We start from the raw sequence: 11,818 nt of genomic DNA, 5'->3' as shown, positions 1-11,818 counted from the left end.
ATTCATTCTCTGTATGTGCTGCTTTCTCCGGTCAACTTACCCTGGAATGTAATTTGCTTATGTATCTTTTAAGTCTGTATGTCTTTGCCCATCTCCTTATCCCTCCCTAGAACACACTCCTTCCTTCCCTCTTTCTGGCAAACCACTATTCACCTTTAAGATTCAGTAGTCTAGTCTGTGGGGTGGTACATGCCTGTAATCCCAGCAGTTTGGGAGGCTGAGATAGGAGAATCCTGAGTTCAAAGCCAGCCTCAGCAACTGTGAGGTACTAAGGCAACTCAGTGAGATCCTGTCTCTAAATAAAATACAAAATAGGGCTGGGGATGTGACTCAGTGGTCAAGTGCCCCAGAGTTCAATCCCCAGTACAAAAAAATAGATTCAGGATTCTAGCCAGGTGTGGTGGCACACACTGGTAGTCCTAGCTACTTGGGAAGCTGAAGCAGGAGGATTGCAAATTTGCAACCAACCTAGGCAATTTAGCAGGACCCTGTCTCAAAATAAAAACAACAGAAAGGGCTGGGGATGTGGTTCATTAATAGAGTACTTACTAGCAGTGCAGGGCCCTGCTTGGTTCATTCTCCAGCACTCCACAAAATTTTGGAAGCTTTTATCAAATCCAGTTTCCCTGAGATAATCATCTGTGAGTCTGTGTAAGTCATGAGAAAGGATAGAGAGGGCCTTAGGGAATTTGCCATAGTAGTGTGGTCCTTTGCAGTTAGTTCATAAATAGTTCATGCCCTTCTCTGAACCCTACAACATTTTATATTTCATTCTACTTTCAGAAGGAGAGAAAGAAACACTTGTTGAATGTCTACATCGGGCCAGGACTTACGGAAAGTACTTGACAACCTTGAATTTCATCTGAACCAGCAGTAAGAGTTGATAAATCCTTCCACTCTTTTGTGTTCCAAAATTGAATTGCAAAGGACTACATTGCCCTGCTCTGGCAAATTTGCTAAGATAAAACTCTCTCCATTCTTCCTTGGGACTCCCTTAATACTCATGGATAACTCTTTTGTTTACCTGCCTCTATAAAGCTCTGAGTTTCCTTAATTGCCCTGTGTATTTTCTTTTCAATTAAGTTGGTTTTGTCTTCATTAATTTACAGATAAGAAAGCTGAACCTAAGGTACATGGTTTAAGATGGAACCATTAAGAATGAAGGAAGCTGGGGAAAAAAATCAAAGAAAGAAGGTAGGTACAGTGGTGCATACCTGCAGTCCCAGCTACTTGGGAAGCTGAGGCAGGAAGATCGCGACTTCAATACCAATCTAGGAAACTTAGTGAAACCCTGTCTTAAAATATTTTTTTATACTGGGACTTGAAACTAGGGTCATTTTACCATTGAGCTACATCCCTGACCCTTCTTGTTTTTATTTATTTTTATTTTTTTATTAGTTGCATATGACAATACAATGATCTTGACAATTCAATGATATTTTTGAGACAGGATCTCACCAAGTTACTGAGGACCTCACTAAATTTCTAAAGTTGGCCTCAAACTTATTATCCTCTTGCCTCAGCCTCCCAAGTGGCTGGGATTACAGGTATGTGCTACCACACCTGGCTTCAAAATAAAATTTTAAAAGGGCTAGAGGGGTAGTTCAGTGGTAGAGTGCTTGCCTAGTATGCTAGTATATGTGAGGTCCTAGGTTCAATCCCCAGTAATACAAAAAATAATAATAATAAAATAAAATAAAAAGAGAAAAGAAAAAAAAAACCTGTTGATTTCCTCTGAAGCCCATGCTCTGCTACAACCTTTAGACAAGGGACTAAATTTACCTATATTACAGATCTGCATCCGAACAGACAGCTTCAATGGCAGGGGCCCCCAGTGTTTAACACGGTCTCAGGTCCCACTTCTGTTTAATCCTTATTTACTAAATGATTCCCAAATAAACCACATCAACTCCCAGTAAGATAGTGTTGCAGCATTTTTCAACCTTTCTTTTTGATAAGTATTAAGAACTCAAGCCTCTTTTTCATTAAATAATTTTCTCTTGTTTAGTCTCTCTTTCATACTGCAGTAACAATATGATTTAGTTCCCCTCTGTGCTCTAAAAGGAAAACAGCACTATGGATTCAAAATTCCCACTCAATCCCTTAATCTACCTAAACAGGGCCTCCATTCCATTCTTCAAATTATGTATTCTTCCATGAAGTACAAGCTAGTTGAGATAGGAAGGATCATCTATTTTAGGAGTCTATCACTATCATTTTTTTAAATTTTTAAAAATGTTTTTGTAGTTGAAAAGACAAAAGAATGGCTTTATTTTATTTGTTTTTATTTTTATGTGGTACTAGGGATCAAACCGAGAGCCTCACATACGCTAGGCAAGCACTCTGCCACTGAGCTACAGCCCCAGCCCCTCTATCAGTGTCTTTCTAAGGCAAGTACTTTTCAAATATTTTTGGATCCAGACTCATTGTAAGAAAGACATTTTACTTCATGACTCTTTTAACACATACATATGTGTAACTAAAACAAAAGCTAAAAAAAATACTTACATTTACTAAGTACAATTCAAGCTGGCTATGGTGACACTTGCTTGTATTCCCAGCTACGTTCGAGCCTAAGTCAGGAGGATCACAAATTCAAGGCCAACCTCAGCAATTTAGTGAGACCCGGTTTCAAAATAAAAAGGGATGAGGTTGTAAATCAGTGGTAGACCATTTTCCTAGCATGCACAAGGCCCTGGATTCAATCCCCAGTACTGCTAAAAATAAATAATTAAAATAAATGAACTAGATACTGTGAAGCACACTTTTAATCCCAGCTATTCCCAGCTACTTGGGAGGCTAAGGCTGGAGGATCACAAGTTCAAAACCAGCTTATGCAACTTAGCAAGACACTATCTCAAAATAAAAAAGTAAAAAGGGATTGAGATGTAGCTCAGTGGTAGAACACTCCTGGGTTCAATCCCAAGTACTGGAAAAAATTTTTTAAAAATGCAATTCAGCTCTGGGCCTGGGAATTTAACTCAGTTGGTAGAGCACTTGCCTAGTATACATGAGGCCCAGTGTTGGATCATCAGCACCACAAGAGAAAAATGCAATTTAATTCTAGTTTACTTAGTTTCATTTAAAAAAAAAAATGGTACTCATCATTGCCATGTAATTAGGTCATGAACATATACAACTAGCACCTAAAATTCAAAACATCCCCATATTCATCCTAGACACCCACCTAATACAGTAATGAAACTACTCCTTACTGTCTATATAACATGACTTTGCAATTCATTATCATTAGCATGACATTACTTTTCCAGAACTCCCCTGTTCAGGCAAATGGGCATATTTTTCATTAAAGGATTATCACATCAACTCTTCAATGGAAAGCATCAATAGAGACTTTCAAATTCCGTAATCCTCTTTCCTCACTCAAAATTCTTTCCTTGCTGTTTATACCAAACCTGAACAGTTCTATCATAATCCTTACCTAAATCTAATCAAGTCCCTGCATTGAAAGACCCACCTTGAGAATTACACTTCTCAAATTCTGGCCTGGCCTTCCACCCTCTGAGCCCAATCTTTGCAAGATGGTATTTTCCTTGTCCCTGTAAGCAATAAACAGCTTTGTCTTATCAACAGCCTAGTGATATTTTGGAAGTCAGCACAGAATACAGATATAACATGGGGTTTGTTGTGGGTTGTGGGGAAACTTACAAGTAAGCAGAGGAGTAGCAGAGTACACACAGTCTTCCAAACTCTCCTTGTTCCATGGCATAGTCTGGTCATAGATAACCTATATGAACTATATAGTCAGAGTACAAGCTAAGAGGGACCTGCCTGGTTAGGCAGACTATACTAATATGAGCACTCCAAGAGAACAGAAGCTCCACCTCTACACCAGGAAATTGGGCGAGACAACACCTACTTTCTCTAAGTAACAAGAAATGTATCAGTGATCTCTCAAATCAGGAACAATGCTAGGGAGTGTGCACACCCAGGGCCAGGGTCTGCATACAAAGGGCCCTAGGAACATCAGCCTTGCCCTCCAGGAATACTGACATCAGTGAAAAGAGAAAGAAAATGAACTTGCAGGTCATCCAAATTTATCTCTCATCAGTTGTCCCAGAAGTATTTCCATAAATGACTATTGGGTTGCAATCTGTAGTTTAAAAAAATACTTCTCAATTTTGGGATGATTAATATGTTCATTATATTGGTGTTAGCCATGGTTCATAAGTGTCTGCATGTAAGAAACTCATCAAATCTATCTTCTTTCTTTCTTGGGCTCTCCCATTGAGCTATACCCATTTTTTGCACTTAATTAAAGTTTGCAGTTTATTATATGAAAATTATACCTCCAAAGCTATGAAAAATTAATTAGGGGGCAGGTGAGAATGAAGGTAATAAGATTGTTCACTCATCAATAATTGTTAAAGCTACTTTTTTATCTTTGAAATTTCCTTTAAGTTTTTTTTTTTTTTTTTTTTTTTTTTTTGTGTGTGTGTGTGTGTGGTAGTGGGAATTAAACCCAGGGCCCTTTACATGTTAAGCAGGCGCTCTACCACTGAGCTGTATCTCAGTCCTAAAAATTTCCTATGTAATTTTAATACAAATTTTGCCACAAAAGTGTTCTCCCCCCCTCAAAAAAAACTCTCAAAAAAGAATAACAACAAAATTCTGTCCTAAGAGCTGAACCATGGCTGTACAGTTATAAAGAGAATGGACAGTTAAAGTAACCTCAAAGCTCCAGCAGACACAAGTTTCTTTGGTGTCTTATGCTACTCTGGTGAGAGAATTTCTAATATCCTGAAGACTGAAATCTGAAGCTATATGGTAATTATGCATTCAGTAATTCATTGAAGAACTTTAAATAGAGCACCCATGTGTACCAGTTATTATTCTAGGCACGAGAATACAGCAACAAACACAACAAATTCTCAACCCTCATGGAATTTACATTCTATTGGAAGAAAGAAAATAACCTACAAGAAACCCTGTGATTAACTATATGGTGAAATTTCATGTAATGATCAGAGCTATGAAAAAATGGGTATGGATAGATAAGAGAGTATCTGGAAGTTCAAGGTATGCCTCTAAAAATGGGTTCAGTCTAGACCCACCTTCTCTTGTCCGAGCTGATTGGTCTACTTCCTTCAATTTAAAATTGAAATAGCAATGCTGACTTCTGTACCTCATTTTGTTCATCTGTTTAATGATTCAGTGCTTCTCTGTGTTGAGACCTGTATATAGGGTTGAAAACCAGAGCTTGGGGGCCTGGTATCAATGAGGTGGAAATTGTTAAATTCTGATCCTCTACTGACCATGGTTTGGGAAATACTCCACTTAGCGAATCAACTGTTTTTGAATCAACTGTTATAGCTACACTTATTTTTTAATTTTTAATTTATTTTTTTATTTTTGTGCATTGCTGGGGATCAAACCCAGGGTTTCAAGCATGCTAGGCAAGTACTCCACCACTGAGCTATACCCTCAGCCCTCAATTCTTTTTTAATGGCTGCATAATACCTGGTAGCCCTGTTAGGAAGAGTAAACAGGCTCTTTTAAAAGAAGCCTTGATTTGTACAATTTGCTTGTTTCCATAGTGTAAATTTCTTGCTGTGGGATATTTCAAGCTACTGATGTAAAGTTACTAAATGCAGAATTGGGAAGAGATTCACACAATTGGATTTAGCCTGTATGAACCAGCTCAAGAACAGCACTGAAGGTCAGAAGTGGGGAGTAAACCCACAGCCTCCCATATGCTAGGTAAGTGCTCTACCACTTAACTACACCTCCAGCCCTGGGCTCAGTCTTATCATGCCAAGATGGCAATATAGCCAAACGTGGTACAAAACAAAACATCTTTCAGGGGCATTGCAATATTGTAGGAAAAGAACTGGATCCAGAGTCAACCAGTCTGTCTTTGAGCCAGATATGGGCCACTATCCAGCTCTTTGAATCTTGACCTACTTCCTCTACCTCTCCCAGCCTCAGGGTCTTAGGGCTTGCTTTTGGTTTGCTTGGGTTTTTTGTTTTTGTGGTGCTGGGGATAGAGTCCAGCACTTCTCATATGGTAGGCAAACACTGTACAGCTGAGCCACCTTCCCAGACCCAGAGTCTTTAGTTTTAGCATTTATTGAGCTAATAATATCTGCTACTAGATTATGGCTTCTCAAACTCAATATTGTTTACAAGGGTTTTAGGAGAGTTTGTCTGTTTGTTTGTTTGTTTTTTGGTAGTGCTGGTGATTGAACCATGCTAGGTGAGTGCTCTACCACTGAGCTACATCCCCAATCGCATTATTGATACTTTGACCCAAACAATTCCTTGTTGAAATTGCCCTGTGTATTTTAGGATATTTACTAACATCTCTGGCCCCTAGCTCATAGTAGTACTATGCACTACTAAGCACACCATACCAGTTGTGCTTTCTCACTTCTCAGATATAACAATGAAAAATACCTCCAGATATTACCAAATGTATTTTGGGGGTAAAATCTCCCAGGGTTGAGAAGCACTTCCCTAGATCATGGAGTTATTGACAGGAATAGACATAAGAAGCACATTACAGTTTGTTGTATTTTTGTTTTGTTTTGTTTTTTACAAATATTTAGACTTTTGATTAGAGAAATACAGAAACATACTGGTTTGTGAGTCAAACAAATGAGGGTGTGGGATAATTATGCCTTCATTTGGAGAGATGAGAAGAAATGGATGAAAATAGAGTGACCATTTGTCCCAGTTTGCTGGGTTTTTCTGTGATGCAAGACTTCTAGTGTTAGGTCCAGGGGAAAACAAGGATATCACTCTAGTTTTTAAAAAGTCATTATGTGCCAAGCACTACATGCTATGTGTACTTGCTAAGCACTGTGCTAGGTACTTTATACATGCTATTTAGTCCTAACAAACCTGTGGTGAAAGTAATATCCTTATGTCCTTGGAGAAGCAACTGAGGCTCCATGCAGTAGGATGGTCTAGCTAAAATCATAGGCATCTGGGTAGGTTCACTTGAAGCAGGTGGGAGTGTTTCAAAACTTCCAGAACTGTATATTCCCTTCTACTCCACTCTATTTCTTTTCTTGGCCCATAATACAGAAGCCCTGTCAGAATGCAGCCAGTGACTTGCTGGTGATCACATCAATACACAGTTCTAAACATATCATGGCCAGACTCTTTAGAATGAAGTGAACTGGAGTGAGCCTCTTGTGAATATCAACAAAATCATCTCCAAGGGTAAGGAAATGGTCAGGAGCAAGGGAGGAGTCACAGGTACATTCATTTGCAAAACAATCTTGGTTCCTTCTTAGCCATTGCCCCTTTAGTAGAAGGTGGAAGTGGGAGAAGTGATCAGAGCAAATCCCCTGTGCCCTTCCAGTGCTCACATTTTTCTCAGTGCCCCATCATTTTCCAAGAGTCGTCAGCATTACTTCCCAGCCCCTAGCAAAAAGAGAGTTTTACCCCTGGAAAACTCTTCCCAGTTGCCTGGCATCAAAAGACATTCCCAGGCCTTTTGGAAGGAAGCTGTCTTTCTGAAAATGAGGAATTTCTTTAGGGAAGTCTGGGGCTTTCTTTGCTAATTATGGGGAAATGTATTATCTGCCTGTGCTCTCCTCTCTGACTGCATTTTTGTGTCCTAAACAGCTATCCTTGTTATAGCCTTAACAACTTGAAAACATACTTGCATTTGCTATTGGTACTTCCAGTGGAATCCATGAGTTGCTTATTTCATTCCCATGAGTAACTTTTGATAAAAGGCCCAGGATTTATTATTATTGTTGTTTGCGTAACAAGAACTGCCTACTGTCGGCACAGTTTTACCTGTTCTCTTGAGTCCAAGGCTACCAGAGAATAATGTTCTTCAGTATCCTCCCTCCCACTCCTATTCTCTGGCCTCCAGCCAGCCAGAGAGATTTCAGAAAGGGCACTGAGGAAGTGTACTCACAGAGATTCACTCTTATACTTCAAACTTTTGATGCAAACTCTCCCCGACACATGGACTATTGGAACTAGAGGGACCTTCAGATATCAGCTAGTTTAACTCAGTCTAGAATCAGTAAATCAGTGATCATCAGAAAGGGCCAGGGTACTAGATCTCATAGCTGCCAAAATCTAAATTATCTTCAGATGACTTCTTACTGTCTGAATATTATCCTATCCCTAGAGCAGACAAGGAGATTGAAGTTCTAGCAGGGAGTCTGGCTTCTTGATACCTTGATCTAGCAGAAGAGTGTTCTGCTATCCCCCAATCCATGAAAAGGTCAGTGTTTGTACTCAAGTGCTTACTCCCCTGCAGGAAAGCCTTGGAGTAGGGAAGGAGGAAGCCTGGTCATCAGAGGGTTTGTTGAGTTCACTGTTGTCTCAATGTCTTTCACTGCCAGGATTTTTGTTGTAGTTCATTTAGCTAGCTTGAAATAATTTTTAAGTTGAATAATTGACTTTTCTCTAAGGTTTTTGCTTCTACGTCCTTCTTAAAGTACCTCCACAAACCAACAGGCAGCAGTATGTGTTAAGACTAAGGATCCAGGCAGCCTCTCTCGTTTTATTTTGTTGTTTCCTGAATGTGTGGGTTGTGATTTTTGGCACATGAATACAATATATTGTCCTTGAAACTTTTATTCTTATTTTTCATGAAAGAATGAAATAAAGAGCAGGAACTTGGAAGACTTGCAAGTGAGGATTCCAGCCCCACCTTGAACTAATTGCATAAACCTGGAAAAGTTGCAGACTAGATTTTCTAGCTGCAAAATGAGGGTTTATCATACTCACTTCAGGAAGTTGTTGGGAGGATTATAAGAAATGATGTTGATAAAGTACTTATCATAGTGCCTAGAACACACACTTAATTTGTGTTCAATAAAGTGTAACTATTAATGTTGTAATATTCTGTGGTGTTCCGTTAAGAGCACTGAGACCTCTAGGTACGTTGCCCTTACTCACCTAGGAAGCACTACTCTGTTCCCATAATACCTGTCCTTGCTTCCCAACCTCATCCTCTTGTGTCCTCCAAACCCATTTTGGGGAATGGCTAGGATAATGGGAAGCGTAATGGTTAAACTTTCTCCTTGCTTCCTACTACGCTGGATATGTTGCTAGTATCATGGGTATGTATAGTTTTGCTTTTTTTCCTTTTGTGATATTCAGGGATATTTGAATAAATTAATAAATCAATGAGCTCCCAAACGCAAAGGACTGAGCACTCAAACTCTTTCTGATTGTAAATGGGTTTGAATTACTTCTAAAGAAAAATGGAATTTGGAATTTGCTTTTTTTCTGCCTGAAACTAGCATGTTTTACCAGTATTATATTTTTGTATTTGTAGTTTATTTTATGATTTTTAAACACTTCTATAGGCATTATCTAGTTTCATCCTCCCTCTATCCCTAGAGGAGGAAAATCAACAGCCTGTTTTATAGACAATGTATCTGTGGCTCAGAGAGGTTACATATCCTACTCAAGGTCAAATAATGTGTCTGAAGTGCATGGGCAAGGGTGGGCAAGTAAACAAGACTTCTGACAGTGGGTTCAGTGTGCTCCCAAAGACATTCCCTATTGCCCCTCAAATTTTCTAGAATCCATGACCACTCTGTCTCATATCTTTGAGGCTTCTGCCCTGAAGTCATAGGCCAATGTATACATTCAGTGAATCCTGAGTCAGAGTGCTGCCCGCCTTCACAGAATTTTTGTGTATGGTAGCAGGGTGAGGAAACAGAGAGGGCTGGAGTCTTGAGATTATGAGAATTTGTTTGCAGAATGCTTCAACCTGCAAATTTCCTAGGGCCTTGAGATCCTTCTCTGTCTATTGGCAGTCATCCCCCTCTACCCATTCCTCAGGCTCCAGTTACAATTCTGGCTTCTTTTACAGGCTAAGCTTTTACAGATTATCTTGAGGACACAGGACAGTGTCCCCTAGTGTCGGAACACCTCAACAGCACGTTGGAAGTTAACACATATGCCATGTCACCAACACATATGCCAGCAGAAAGTGAGTACTGGTGGGGAAAGGGTGGTGAAACCCAGCCAGCAGCAGCTCTGAAGAACACCTCTGAACCCACAGTCCATATTACATCAGTGGTTTCTGGGGATTGTGGAAAAATGACCTGGGAGGGTACAAAAGGCCTGACCTTGGAGTCAAGAGAACAGGATGGGTCATAGTCCCACACTTGCTACAAGGCAAGTCAACTGCATCATTCTGGGGCAGAGTTTTCTCCTCTGTACAATGTGAGAGCTGCCCCACATGATCTCTCAGGTCCTGTCACCATTGAAATTTTATCACCAGGGCTAGGCCTATAGCTCAGTGGTAGAGCTTATGCTTAGCATGTGCATGGCTCTGGGATTCAATTCTTAGCACTAAAAAAATTTTATCACCATTCTAGTCTTTGATATTAGTTCCTCTGGGATTCTGTCCTTTCAGAAGTGCTGAGAACAGTGCCTGGCATTTAGGAAGTCAAATATTATTATATAAACTACCATTTATTCCTCATAATAGCCCTATGAGTTAGAGACTATAATTATAAGCATTTTGCAAATGGAAGAAAGGAAGCCCAAAGAAAGGAAGCCCAAAGTAGATATGTCACATTTCTAAGATCATATAACTAGTAAACATTTGGAGTTACCAGCTATGTGATCTTAGTCACGCTGCAGATGTAGGTCCCAAATATCAAAAGTTGCCTCTTTTCCCACCATGAGAGGTATAGAGAGAGGGAATCTAAAAGTAACTCTTGTCCATGCTGAATCTGATGAGGTAATCTGATTCAAGAGCACACTCTCTTAATTCCTGTGCCATTGGCAATCCCAGAAGCACTTGGGGTGCTGGTCCAGGATGCCAGAGAATAAGGAAGAATGCCTGAGGGAAGGTCTTCTGAGGAGTCAGTTCTATCTTCCCTTGAGACATTGTGGGAAAGGTACAGAGTTAAGGAATTCCACAGAATACAGGAGCCTGGAAGGGTCAGAGACTTAATTCCTATCCATTATAGCATGGAAAGACCCCTGCTAAGCTCTTTTCAATCCCAATAGCAAAACAGTTTGAACAAAGCTTCCTTTCTCACCTGCCCACTTGCCCCAGCCTGGCTCCAGAGCCAGGAGAGTCTCTCATAACAGGATCCCTCTACCCTGTGAAAGGGCCCCTGCTTGGATTTATACAGGCAAGTCTTAGAACAGTGCCACCTGCCCTTTCTGGATAGTAATAACTCATGGATTTATAAGGTAAATCCTAATTTTCTTTTTAAAATACTTTTCTAGTTGTAGTTGGAGACAATATCTTTATTTTATTTATTTATTTTTATGTGGTGCTGAGGATCCATCCCAGTACCTCACACATGCTAGGTGAGTGCTCTACCACTGAGCCACAGCCCCAGCCCTTAAATCCTAATTTTCATATACATATATCACTTTGTTTATAAAGCACTTTCTCACATACCTCTCTTGTTTTGCTGTTTTGCTTTTATGTGGTGCTGATAATCAAACCTAGGGCCTTGCAAATGCTAAGCACATGATTAAGTGAACTGCATCCCCAGCCACATACCTTTCTTGATTCTCATAATAGCCCTGCAAAGAGAGTCTTTTTCCTGTTTTGTCAATGAAGAAACAGACTCCTCATTGAAGGGACTTGCCCAAAGTCACACCATCTGCAATGTAAATCCCAAATCCAGACCAGTTGCCCCCTTTCCCACCATGCTTGGAATGAAAGGGAATCTAAAGCTAACTTTTGTCCATGCTGGATCTGATCGATGCTCTTCAAGAAGAATTTGTCAGCAAACTCTAAACCAGGTGATCACACTGTGGACTTAGTATGCACTATTCTCAGGGGGGTGAGAGTCTGTGGATACTTGCCTCTGGGGACAATCCTCTGTCCTTAGAGTTACCA

The sequence above is a fragment of the Callospermophilus lateralis genome, chromosome X, assembly GCF_048772815.1.
Source record: "Callospermophilus lateralis isolate mCalLat2 chromosome X, mCalLat2.hap1, whole genome shotgun sequence".
Taxonomy (NCBI): Eukaryota; Metazoa; Chordata; class Mammalia; order Rodentia; family Sciuridae; genus Callospermophilus; species Callospermophilus lateralis.
The sequence above is the reverse complement of the archived record's forward strand: the minus strand, read 5'-3'. Positions refer to the sequence as shown.